Source organism: Mobula hypostoma, chromosome 12 (genome assembly GCF_963921235.1).
Source record: "Mobula hypostoma chromosome 12, sMobHyp1.1, whole genome shotgun sequence".
In the NCBI taxonomy this organism is placed as follows: domain Eukaryota; kingdom Metazoa; phylum Chordata; class Chondrichthyes; order Myliobatiformes; family Myliobatidae; genus Mobula; species Mobula hypostoma.
This window is the reverse complement of record NC_086108.1, coordinates 72,002,989-72,017,527: the sequence shown is the minus strand read 5'-3', so window position 1 is coordinate 72,017,527 and position 14,539 is coordinate 72,002,989.

Below are 14,539 nucleotides of genomic sequence, written 5' to 3'. Positions count from 1 at the left end.
AATCACAATGGACGCAATGGAAGTGGCTTTTGATCAGCAAAGTAAGCCACGCCCCCACAGGACCATCCACCCCTCAAAAGTCACAACACCGTGACAATCCAACCTTCAGACTAGTATGACTCTTGTGAAATTGCCACTAATCTACGTATAAAACACAAGTACAATACCCAGTGCTGTAAACCCAATAGTCATTCCACCCCCCAGTGTACTACAGTAGTCCAGCAACCTTCCTGTGCCCCAAAAAACCACCATACATCCCCCGGAGTGTAATAGCCATTGAGATGGTCTCACACTTAATTCTATACATTGACTCTCAGATGTGATCAGCGAGGTGAGTGATGTTTCCTGACTCATCAGGAATGTAGGTGCAGCATTCCTGACTAATAACATCTGCCACCTTTCTTTTGTGAGCAGGTAATCTAAGCCATCGATATCAGTTCAATACCTCCATTTAATATCAGAGAATGTACACAATATCCAACCTGAAATTCTTACTCTCCGCAGACATCCTCAAAACAGAAGAAAAATCCCAAAGAATGAATGACAGAAAGACCGTAAGAGCCCCAAAGCCTCCTGCTGCCCTCCCACACACGTGCAGCAGAAAGCAGCATCAAGACATCCCGCAGCGCACGTTCTCTCTCTCTCTCTCTCTCACACACACTCACACACACAAAAAAGAGAGCGAAAGATATCACTCCTTCCACAATGATAGAGGAGACAAGCGTAAGTATTTTGATGTTCCTGAGACAGTCTGGCAGTATCATACAGGGAAAAGGTAGCATTCAAAACCTTCCTTCCTCTGTAGTAGCCAACCGGCATTGGCAAGGTACTCATCCAGAGCACTGGGATTCTACATGTCTGGCATCACATATCAGCTGCAACACCCTACGGGGAGCCACGGGTAAGCTGAGGAACTACATACCCAGTAAGTGCCAGTGTCCAGCAAGGACCCACCTTCTCAACACCATTTGACAAAGACACAGCCGCACCAGCATACTGTTCCTGCTTACAATTACCATCCACCTCGTACCTGTGCTTACCAACGCTCTGTCAGGTGGGGAAATCACTTTAAGTGTTGGGACCTTCCAGTTAAACGAATGCTACGTAGGGGAGTACCCAACCTTAAAACACTTACTCTGCCAAGGATATGAAGGCTCAGGGCTGATACCAAACTCCGGGTCAACGTTGGCTGGAATAGACTACTCCCTCCCAGTTTCCCCAAGACTGAATGCCAAACCCAAGAAGCCAGATCATTTTCCCCAGCAATCTTTTTCCTTGTCCTCAGAAGGGATTGCTATTAGTTGCATCCCATCCACGATGTAGTAAAGAGTTCTCATACATTTACATCATTCTGACCTGATACTCCAGTGTGCAAATTCAAAAGCCATCCTCAGGAATGTATCGCAGGATTTCCCACCACAAGTCTGCATCCACTGTTTTGCCATTCTGTAACGCAGGAAGATACAAACACGCTTGTTCCTGATTAGTCACCAAGTATCTCAAAAAATCAAAAAGAATGACTAGAATTTCCCCCAAATCCCCAAATGCATATATCCATCTCAAATGTGGGCATCTCATCTTCAGAATAAAGTTTCCCAAATTTCTACCACATCTACCATATCCCTAAAACTGAATAAACTTTTCTTGGGCTTCTAGCGGGGTACAGGTATCGATTATAACCAACGTTTCGATGGCGTACTCTGCCATCTTCATCAGGGATGATGCCTGAGCATTTCTAGTCCGGTGGTATTTATACCCCATTGTCCATCTGTGTTTATTGGTCAGTCCTCATCCAATCAGGTTTCTACTCTCTCACCTTGTTTATAATCGAATTCCAGTTCTTACTTAGAGCAAGACATTCATCTTCATTCCAGTGGTTTCCTTTACCAGGTGGTCCCATAAGCCATTGGCTTGCCACTGTAGTTTTGTGCCACCGAAGTCAATCCTATGGCCATTGCGAATGCAGTGTTCTGCTGCCACCAAATTCTCCGGGTAACCCAAACAGATACACCTCCTGTGCTCCACCATGCATCCCATCTGGCCAACATACACTGTTCTGCATTCACATCCCTCTTAAAGGCAAAATCCACACACACACACACACTCTCTCTCTCTCTATCTCTCTCAAGAAAATTGATTGATGTGACCAACCTCAAATATTTCTCCACATTCAAATCCTTCTCTATTTGCAGGAAAGAGGGATGCAAGTTGAATGACCCCCAATTCCCAGTGCTGAAGGTCTGCCAGCAGAGGACAACAGGAGTCCTTATTATGAGAGGGCTTGAAGAATGACCTTTCTCCCTGAATGACCCTTCCCCCTTTTCTCGCTTCCCCTGGCAGTACTCCTTCCACTTTGCATTGAGGGTGAGGGTGGGAATCCCATCTACCTGTTCCTCCATGACCCCAGCTTTAAGCAACACCAAAACCCTCCCTTACGGAACACGCAGGATCTCCCACACCCCATCTGCTCATCCAACTTCTATACCCTCTTCTACATACTCCTGACCTTGTCATAGTTGAATCACTGTACTTATTGGCCAACCAACAGCTGGTGCTATTAAAGACAGCACTATTCCTTTTAAATGGGAAGCTGCTGCTATAACCACATGTCCTATAAGGCCAGATGTTAGCTCAACATCCTCTGGTGGGCTACCATAATGCTGTATAATTCTGTAATAAGAGCCCCCAGGCGAAGTGGGCGGGGGGGACGTTGTTGTGCCTCACTATACTGTGTTCCATTCTGCTTGGGGTTTTCAAATCTTCTCAGAGATAGAAGGACACCTGAATCTAATTGCTGCTACTACTCAATCCCTTAGTGATGCATTATGCTCAGGGGAAGCAAGCAGTGTTCTCAGGGTGTTATTGATCACATTTTGGGATGAAAGGCTCCCTAAAACACTTGTCCCTCTATTAGATAGGATCACTTCCAGTAACTCCCTCATCCCATATCCTTAACAACCACACGGCCAGAGACTTTCCAGGCTTCTGTCTATACTTATCCCCTAATCTCACTAATTCATTAGCAGAGGACTCCTTGATCTCTGTTGTTTTGAAGGGGCCCATTGTACTATTGCCCCCATGTTCGTGACCCTCCTCCCCCTCCTGGGAAAACATAGAAACATGTAAAACCTATAGCACAATACAGGCCCTTCGGCCCACAAAGCTGTGCCAAACATGTCCTTACCTTAAAAATTACCTAGGTTTACCTATAGCCCTCTATTTTTCTAGGTTCCATGTACCTGTCCAGGAGTCTCTGAAAAGACCCTATCGTATCTGCCTCCACCACAGCTGCTGGCAGCCCATTCCATGCACTCACCACTCTCTATGTAGAAAACTCATCCTGACATTTGCTCTTTACCTAAGAAGCCACAGGCAAATGTCCTCACGGTGGGAGTGGGAGCATGTGATAACTGGCCTGGCAGGTATGCAGGGGAGAGGCCAATCATTTCGAAGAATAAACTGAAGAGTCCACGCTACCCTCTCTCCCTCTTTTTTTATCATCCAACCAAATATCCCCATCCCCAACAACACAGCAGGATCACTGCCCTGCCACATGAAAGTTCCAACTTTAACAGGATCGGGCTGTCAATTGGCTCACTGGGCAGCCTCTAATTGCTGTACCTTCATTATCTGACAAGCTATCTCTATATTCTTATCTTCTAACTTTGCCGCCTCTATCTGGGCCATCTCATAATGATGCAGCAGTGATTTAAGTCCTCCACCTCATTCTTAAGATTCACAATCATCTTATGCTGGTGTCTTACAATCGCTGCAAACAGCAGGAAAGCATCTCTCCAGCTATCCTTTCTCCTGGGCAAACCCAATGTTTTAAGTATGGACACAATGTGGCGTCCAATTTCATTCCGTATGCATTAGCTGCAGGTTAGAAAGACTCTCAAAGCCCTCACTGTTATCACTCCACCCCAGGACTCAGCATCTCTCATATGGCGGGGGGGGGGGTATGGTCTTCAGTTTTAAATAACCTTTTAAAGAAAAGCAGTTTCTGCTCAAACAACGAACACTGCTTGCAGCGCCAAAATATATCGTTGAAGCAGTTTCACCGGTTTGGTGAGTGAGACAGAAAACACCAAGTATGAATAAGTATATTAATCATTTATTTACAAACAGTAAAAATTAAACCAAACATTTAAGTTCCCCCAAGTTACACAAACTACAGAACTAAATATTCAACAAACAGATACTTAGTTAAAAGTGCACGTGGAGCATACCTTCCCAGCAGTTCTGGGGACAATGGGAAAGTGAAAGAATCTTTCACATGTGCTATCCTTTATACCCCCGAGGTGTTTAAAACTGGACACGAGGTGCTGTGGCAGGCCAGCCAACCAGTGGGAAGAGCTGACGCGGTTCTGAAACTGAGCAATCACAATCGACACAACAGAAGTGGCTTTTGACCAACAAAATAAGCCGTGCCCCCCACAGGACACTTCGGCACAGGGACGTTCAATGTTCCTTGATGTTTTCTGATTTCAGATACCAGTATACAATAATAGAACAGCCCTTCCCTTAACTGTACTGCTGTGTTTCCTGCTGCCATTCTGTCAGATTTCCAGTCATGCACCATCTGTGGTGGAGTTGGGGAATGATCAGTTGATGTTTTGGGCCAAGACCCTTCATCCGTACTGGAAAGGAAGGAGGCAGAAGCCAGAATAAGAAGGTGGGGGGAGGGGAAGGAGTACAAGCTGTCAAGTGATACGTGAAGCCAGAGTGGAGTGAGGGGGTGGATAAAGTAAGAAGCTGAGAGGTGATAGGTAGAAGACATAAAGGGCTGAAGAAGAAGGACCCTGATAGGAAAGGAGACTATTTTGAAAGGGAAGGAGGAGGGGCACCAGAGGGAGGTGATGGCCAGGTGAGACAAGAACGGGTGAGAGGAGAACCATAATAGGGAATACAAAAAAGACAAAAATGGAAGGGGAATGAATTACTAGAAGTTAGAGAAATCAACATTTGTGGCATTAGATTGGAGGTTACCCAAATGGAATATGAGGTGTTTCTCCTCAAATCTGAGTGTGGCCTCATCATGGCAGCAGAGATAGTCAGGGACCGAAATGTCAGAATGCAATTGGGACGTTGAATTGAAATGGGTGGCCAGCAGAAAATCCCACCTTTTGTGGTTGATAGAGTAAAGGTACTCAATGAAGTGGTCCCCCAATCTGTGTCATGTCTCACCAATGTTGAGGAGGCTGGACCAAGACGACAAAGAAGCTGCCAGACTTGATGTGTTTCTCCAGTGTTTTATGTGTGTTGTTCAAAATTTCCAGCACCTCCAGAACCTTTTTTGTTTACATCTCCAGTTACCAGGTCACCAGTCTGAGAGCTCAACCCCGTCCCAGCCATGATAGATACTGCCAACTGACTGAGCATTTCCAGCACTTTCTATTCATTTAGCTTTCCATCATCTCCTTAACTTTGCTTTGGTATATTATCTTCTGAATTTATGTGCTACGCAAGGAGTTTGGGAGCAGAACATTTACAGTACTAGATTTTAGGCGGTTTGTAAATAGCATCTAACTGAAAGAGCAAAACTAACTGCTTTCACTTTCAGGGATTTGAAACCTATCACTGCAATCTCCAAAAGTCCTTCAATCACTTTGGATTTACAATCCATCCCATGTGTAATTGGAACAGATTTGGGATGTCAGCACTGAAAATGTTTACAATTATGTCAATGATTTATTTGTTCTTCAGTGCTGCTTGAGTGCAGAGAGATAAAACATTTATCCCTTTCTCTCCTTGCTGAATCATTGATTTGTGCATATTAAAACAACAGTGCAAATTCATAAATAGTTAATAAAATGCAAACATTGGCAATTCTCATTGCAATAAAACCCTGACCTATTGATTGGCATGGGTTTACAATCCTGTTCATGAAAGGTAAACCCAGAAGCATTGATCATCATGGGTTTATGATGTACTTTACTGTAAGTAAGGTCAAACCTATTGATTGGAATGGCTTTGCAACCTAGCTGAGTGTTCGCAAGAGCAGACCTGTGGTATCAACTGGCAGGTTGAGCCAGACTGTAGAACAATAGGGTCAGCAAACCCTCCTCTAACTCCCTCAAGCCCCCAACAATTCCCCCCATGGTATTCAGAGAGTTAATCGATAATGAAAAGCTAGGTAGATTGTGAGAGTGAAATATGAGAAAGAAATATAGGACCTTCTACTGGTAAATGAAGAAAAAATTGGCAGAAGCAAATGTGAATCACTTCGGATTCAGATGAGCTTGTTATCATATACAAATAGAATGTAATAGAGTTTTTTTGAATGGGACTCAGAGTAAACAGTATACATGGTAACAACAATTCAGTGATGAGTGCAAAAAACAGAATAGTACAAGGATGATAGTCCAGTCTGAAGTAGAAGAAAAAGAAATGCTAAAGTAGCAGTAATAGAATATCTGAAAGAGGTTAATATAAAGATCGGAGAAATTATAATAGGGAAGAAAAGAAATGTCAGAGAAATTAAGTAACACTTTGTCTCTATCTTCAGAGATAATGACATTAAAAACTTGCCAGAAGTACCAGTGGTAAATCGTGAATCAGGAAATAAATGAAATGGGCATTAGTTAAAAGAAAAGTACAAGAAAATTTGGTGACCGTAAGTGATGAACAATCCTAATGACCAGATGATGTGTATTCCAGAGATTTTAAAGAAGTAGCTGTCCTGGTTATCAACTTGCAAAATTCTGCAGAGTCCAGAATTGTTCTTATAGATTAGAAGATATCGAGTATGACCTCACTACTTAATAAAGGTCGTTAATACAAAGCAGAAACTATGTTCCTGCTCTGATGAAAGCTTCTCAATCCCAAACGTTAACTTTATTTCTCTTTCCACAGAACGTTTGACCTATGAGCACTGCAAGTTGAAAAGGAGCATAGAGTCCAAGCTTCAGGAGAACATCAGAGTTCTGTGCGAGTAGCAGAGGGAGCCAATCATTGTACAAGCTAATGAGCAAGCCCCCCCAGCAACCACTTCCTCCCCTTTCTGTGGAAGAGGTGGCGGCTCTCATTAGCCACTTCAGAACCCACAAAACTGGAATGGACACAAGTAAACCTCAATCCCAGATGACTGCCTGAAAAGAAGTCACAAGGATGAGTGCTTTGATCTGAATTATTTCCCATTTATATCAGTAACTTAGATGGGAAAGGAGTGGAGGGGTGGAATTTGTAAGTATATTTGAAAGATTACTGTTGATAAGACCTCCAGCATTTTCTGACTGCATAACATGCAGCTTTTCTACCTTCAGCACTCATGGGACCTGGTTTCCTGCTAAACCACATCCAAAGTCTAAATGACTCAGCTACAGAGATGACCCAGTGGTCATTACCATTTCTGTAGGCTTGTTTCCCTCCTGTATCTCAGATGACATGCCCTGAGTGAAAGTGCATCACCAGCTCACTGACCACCTCCCTGTATGTTCACCCACCTATCAGGTTCATTATAATAACACACTTTGCAGAATTCTCCCAACAATATCCAGCAGATTGAGATGTTGGTTTAGGGTCAGTCTTTCTCAACCTGTTTGCCCTGGTGGAACCCTTGAAATAATTTTCAAAGCTCAGGGAACCCCTGCATAAAAAATTATGATATCTACAGCTCACGGTACATCAGCGTGATTAGTAAGTTGTAGATATAATAATCCAAAAATAATTGTCAATGCTCTTTTGACTAGAGAATCAATTTTTAGCCAATCTTTCTTAAAAAAAAAGGTCGCTAAGCTTAACTTACCTTTCCTGAAATTTATCTCTTTCCTTTCTCATCAATTTTAAAATCGCATGAGGAAAACATAATAAATTTCTGTTAAATAACTGGCTTAAGCCAAAATAGGATTTTATTTTTCTAACGGTAGTCTCATCCTGGATTTTCTCCCCCATCCCCTTTTTCCTTCTCCCTAGGCCTCCTTTCCCATAATCCTCTCATATCCCTTTTGCCAATCAACTGTCCAGCTCTTGGCTCCATCCCTCCCCGTCTTCTCCTATTTTTGGATCTCCCCCTCCCCCTTTCAAATCTCTTACTAGCTCTTCTTTCAGTTAGTCCTGACGAAGGGTCTCTGCCCAAAACGTCGACTGTACTTCTTCCTAGAGATGCTGCCTGGCCTGCTGTGTTCACCGGCAACTTGCATGTGTGTTGCATGAAAATTTATTGACAATGTTGAATAGTAAAGTTACTAAAAACCATAAGCCAAAGCAATATGAATAAAAATATATCCTAAGACAATTTTATACAAGATTTTGAAAAAAAATGTTTTCTTACTAAATGACGTAATCAGGTTCAAATACAGGCCTAGCATGTGAAACCTGTGCTTGTTTTTGCTTCACTAATACTCTATTCTGGGTCCAATTTGAGATAAACACAGATGGCTTTCACCTTCAATTGAAATGAGACAATTTCTATCCTTGCTCTTGATGCTTGTTACACAAGGAAAAGCTTGCTCACACATGTAAGAAGTTGAAAACTGCAGCAAAATGTTCATTGCTTTCCCATGAATGATCACTTCCAATTCCCATTCCAATATGTCAATCCATGGCCTCCCCTACTGTCGCGATGAGTCCACACTCAGGTTGAAGGAACAACACCTTACATTCCATCTGGGTAGCCTCTGACCTGATCGCATGAACATCAATTTCTCAAACTTCTGGTAATGCTCCCCCACCTCCTTCACCATTTCCCATCCCCTTTTCCCTCTCTTACCTTATCTCCTTGCCTGCCCATTGACTCCGTCTAGTGCTTCTTCCCCCCCCCCACATTTCTTTTATTCACTGCATTCTGTTCTTTCCTATAGGACTACCCCTTCTCCAGCCTGTATCTCTTTCACCAATCAACTTCCCAGCTCTTTACTCCATCCCTCCCCCTCCTGGTTTCACCTATCACATCATGTTTCTCTCTCCCCTACCCCACCTTTTAAATCTACTCCTCAACTTTTTTCTCCAGTTCTACCAAAGGGTTTCAGCCCAAAACGTCCATTGTACTTTTTTCCATAGATGCTGCCTGGCTTATTGAGTTTTTTGTGTATATTGTTGTGACAATGTCAGGATTTCCCTTTTTTTTTACAAGAGAAACAAAACCTCTGATGAAGCCAACCATTGATGGGGCACCATCAGTACAGATGCCAACACAGTTCCTCCAAGACAGACCTTTTGTTTCCAGATATGAAGACAAAACATTAAATATATCTTGGCCTTTGCTTGTTTCAGGCAGCACTTTGCAACAGAAAAGGTTTCCTTGGATTTCACCATCATTTACAAATCTTACAAATGCTATAACATGCCATTTATTGGTGAAATTTGTTGACTCATCAACCTGGATAGAGAAGCTGTTGTTTTCCAGTTTATCACACAAAACCTCTTCAGCATCATGTGACATGTCATCAATATGTTGACTTATCATACTGTTTGAGAGTGAAACCTTTTCAATTTCTGTCACTGTATCTTGACCTAGCCTTTATCCACTGTAATTTTACATACTGGCATTATGAGGTTCTCACCAACTGTGTGAGAACCTTTTCTGGGTAATAAGTTTTGCTACTAAATAACTTGCCTCCTGTTTCCTTTTACTGACTATGACTTTATTAACAAAAATCTTACTGTTTGTTTTGAGATTCCAATAGCCATTTAAAACATTAATTACTTTTATGTGACAAATGGCTGTGATTTGCAGTTAAGTTTCTTTTCAGTTTTGATGGAGCCACAGACCACACACAGGGAATAGGACAATTTGGATCACCTGTCCATGTAAAACCCATTGATATGTAGTTTTCATTGTGAAGACAGTCTTTTTTTGTGTCCAGTTTTGCACTCACACAGTGAAATGACTCAGAAGATTGTAATTCTTCATCATTAAGCTTATCAGAATTGTCTGTAGACCTAGGGCTAGAGTCATCCTCTTCCATCTCACACCTCCACTTTAAAAATCGCCACTTTGGATCATCAGACATGTCTGTAAATCACAGGGGTTAATAGCCTCTAAAAGCTCACGTTGGGTGAGTCCATTCAATAATCAGAAACCAGACTTTACACTCATCAGTCTCCCGATCTCCCTTCCAGTGCAATACAGCGCTCACCCATTATCAATGGCCTCCCCTATCTCACATCAAAAACTGAGAATGGACTCAACCAAGTAACCACGGTCCTACTGCGCACAGCCATGCTGGGCTGAGAGATATCTAACGAGATTGCTAATGGGGCTGCTCGGTCACTGCCAACCACTGCAAACACTAGCATTGCACGACATTCAAAAAAACGATGTTTTTTTTATTACGACCTCTCAGAGAGCCCCTGGCGACCCCTCGTGGAAAAACAGGGTTTCATGGAATGCTAGTTGATAAACCCTGGAGTAGTTTTTTACAATCATCTCATATGGAGACTCAGCTATTTTGTAGCACTTACAGGCCCATCTACAGGATGTCTCTGACAACTCCAGACCCACAATAAGAAACATTCTCCCTTCCTCATCTCCTACATTATTGTCCTAAAGGGGGCAGCCATAATTAAGCGTTGCTGCGACACATCTTCCATTGAATCTTAGACATGAACACTGACAGGACTATTTATTTTGCCTGGAAATATCAGAACTGACTCTATTCAGGCTCCTAATACAATTGTGCAAGACGCAAGAGAGAAGAAGATATTTGGAACATAGAACTTAGAATATCACAGCACAGGAACAGGCTTTTTGGCCCACAAAGTCTGTGAGGTATGTGATCTCAGTTTAAACTAATCCCACCTGCCAGTAAATGGTCCATACCCTTCCATTCCCTGCCTGTTCCTGTGCCTATTTAAATGCCTTTTGAATACTTCAGTCTTATCTGCTTCCACCACTTCTCCTGCGCGGACATTCCAGGCACTTACACTTCTCCGTGTGAAAGAACTTCTCTTGAAAATCTCCTTTGAACTTTCCTTCTCTGACCTTAAAGCTATGCCCTCTAATATTTGACATTTCCACTTCAGGAAAAAAAAACTCTGCCCTTTCTATGCCCCTCTGAAGCACCTTCAATAACTCAAAAGACTGAGGTTAGATAGAATACCGAAAGTCTTTTATTCGCTGTACAATACGACCTCCATGGTGAGTGTCTTCCCCCGGACTGAGGGGGAGGGGCAAGGAAAAACACATTTATTCATGAATCTGTGGGAGGAGCCACAGGGGCAGTCAGCAGTGGGACGTGTCCAGACAGTTAACCCAGTTACAACATATATATGGTTTACCACACCCTCATAATCAGGTCATCCCTCAGTCCCTGAAAAAACGATCTAACCTTGTCCAAACTCTCCTTAGAGTTAACACTATCTCATTCAGGCAACACCCTGGTTAACGTCATCTACATCCCTTCCAACACCTCCACATCCTTCGTGTAATGTGGTGACAAACATTGCACACAATGCTCCAAATGTGGCCTAACCAGTTTTATGCAGCTGTGACATGAATTCCCAAATTTTATCCTTGACAGCACAACTGACAAAGATGCCTTCTTTACCACCTCTATCTAGTTGTGTGCCACTTTCAGGAAATGGTGGACTTGTTCCCAAAATCCTTCCATACTTCAATTCTCTGAAGGGTCCTACCTTTCATTGTGTGCTTTCCTTTTGTTTCAGACCTTGCAAATTGGCCTGTATCTGAAATTTCCATCAGCGGAATGCCACTACTCACAAAGCTCCCAGCAGAATAGCACCCTTCCACAGGTGCCCGCTGTCTCCCAAGGACAAAGCAATTTTGAGCCCAGTCTACCAAGTCTCCAAGGATTCAATTCATGATTCTCAAAATTCATGAATTGAACATTACATTTAGTGTTTGATCACTTTTAGTTTCTGACAGGCTGTTTGGGGGAGCAGCTGGAGCAGCAGAGGGTTGTAAATCTAGTCAGCTCCATCTTGGGTACTAGCCTACGAAGTACCCAGGACATCTTCATGCAGTGGTGTCTCAGGAAGGCAGTGTCCATTATTAAGGACCTCCAACACCCAGGGCATGCCCTTTTCTCACTGTTACCATCAGGTAGGAGGTACAGAAGCCTGAAGGCTCACACTCAGCAATTCAGGAACAGCTTCTTCCCCTCTGCCATCCAATTCCTAAATAGACATTGAACCCTTGGACACTACCTCACTTTTTTCAATATACATTATTTCTGTTTTTGCACATTTTTAAATCTATTCAATATATGTATACTGTAATCGATTTACTTACTTATTATTTTTACTTTATTTTTTTTTATCATCTATATTATGTATTACATTGAACTGCTGCTGCTAAGTTACCGTTTCAGGTCACATAATAAATCTGATTCTGATTTGTGTAATCTATTTTGATATTCAGGAATATCTGAGTAAGTATCAAGCAATTGGCAAGTGATGAAATGAGGTTAAACAATGAGTGTAGTTTCCAATTAGCAGTGTATGAGAGCATTCATACCATACTCCAGGAGAAGATTTATGATGTGGCTCAAGATACAGTTTCTCCAGGGGCACTCTAGATACTTTCAGGCTCTGATCATTGAAGGGATTACAGTCGTCAGCTCCCTAAGCTTCAGTTACACTGAGCTGCCTGTCTCCAGGTTCTGGTAAATCAGCAACTGTGTCTCTTTAAGAGTTAACAGACCCATCAGAAGCTTTACATGGAGAATGAGCCGGTCACTGGAGATCTCGCACCATTTGTGTTTGATAGTTTCCACATGCTGTTGTGCTGACTGGCAAAATGGACACTGCAAAACTTGGAGCAGCAAGTGAAGTTAGGAATTCTTTGGCAGTCACAGACTTCCCTTGTGAAAGATTAATTGCTGAAACAGCCTTGGTTTAGCTAGACACTGGAGAATGATTTCAGGTATGAAGGGTCCAAATGGTATAGTCATTGAAGGACAGAATGTGCTGTTGAGGTCAATAAATGAACAGCAGCTCATCATGAGGTTTTTCCTTTCTTTGTCTCTGCACGTTGTGAATGTATTAGGGTTGTACATCAACTAAAGCATTACAGTTAAAACACATATTTCTCAAAATTAACTCCGGCATTTCCTGAAGAATTTGTGCCAAGGTGCAGGAAAAGGTATAGAAAAACTTCCAGTTCCCTGGTTTTCAGTAATTTTGAGCTGTTTCTGTTTTCACTCAATATCTGAGTGAATTAATATAAGAGTCCTAACAATAACTGGAGGGCAACATTCTATTCAATTTCCTGAATCCCATTGTATACAGCTATATTCAGCAATTCAGGGTCATTTAAAATGCAGGGAGCTAGCTCTTGTACATTATCAGAGATTTCTACTAACTGAATCCATATATCGCCCCTTATATTTGTGTGGAGATCAAACTCTTCTGTCTCTACATACATTTCACCAACTCTTTTGTCTTTTACAAGAACTGGTTAATTCTTCAAAGTCAGCAGCGATGGTATACAGAATGACATCTTTAATAATAAAATTAATCTGTTTAAGAATTCCTTCAATAAATCTTGATGCAAGGACTCTGCTCACTTTCTTTCCCTCGCTCTTTCTCCACTCTATTTCTGATCGTGCGGCATGCAAACTAGCCAACATAAAAGTGACTCCAGTCCAAGATCATGCATCAGATGTAAGCACTTAGCAAAGCCATAAGAACATGCTAAAGTAGTATACAAGTACAATGGGCTAGAAATTCACATTGTGGCATTGCTGTATGGATAGGAAATGGAAGATGAGCATGCAGAGAAGATCACGGGGCATGAGTGCAGGGAGATGACTGAGGTGGGGAGAGACATGAAGGAAAGCTTGGAATGAGTTGCTTAGCTGATTACAGAATGGAGTGTTAATTAGAGATGGAGAGCAAGAAATGGGAATTCAAGGAGGGGACTCAGGAAGAAGTCTGGAGGTCAGACTGAAGATGAAGAATACCAAAGAGGAGATCAATTGTCAGGAAGTGGGATCAAGGAGACAATGGCAGGGAATGAAAGCCAGTGACAGCAGAGTCAGTGAGGTCATTCATATTGGAAATAGAGAACAGGAACCAATGGAAATTGATACATCCTTGTAGATTATTCACTACTCTACCCCCAGGAAAATGAAGGTCTTTGATAGGTTTCCCTACAGTGTTCAAACGCCATCAACTGGAAAATAAATTGCACAGGTAATGCTAACCATATGTTATGTAATAGTAGACATCACTATGCATGCCTAGCAGCCTCTAGAGCCATGATGTCCCTAGAGAATGTCACTCCAACATGATGCACACATATACATAATATCTTATCACTTTTCAATCAGTGTTTAGAAACAAAGGATGGTGTATGGAAACAACAATACATTTACAACAAATAGGATTCATAAAAATTACTTTTTCCAGCAGAGAAGGAGCCTCAACAGTACAAGTTGATAAATCAATGATGAGACATGTTCTCAAGCAGCAGTACACATTGAATTAACAAATGACTGTTCAATTGTGTTATACAAGTGATGTTTTACCTTGTCTCAAGCAACACACATAAAAGTTGCTGGTGAACGCAGCAGGCCAGGCAGCATCTATAGGAAGAGGTACAGTCGACATTTCGGGCCGAGACCCTTCGTCAAGA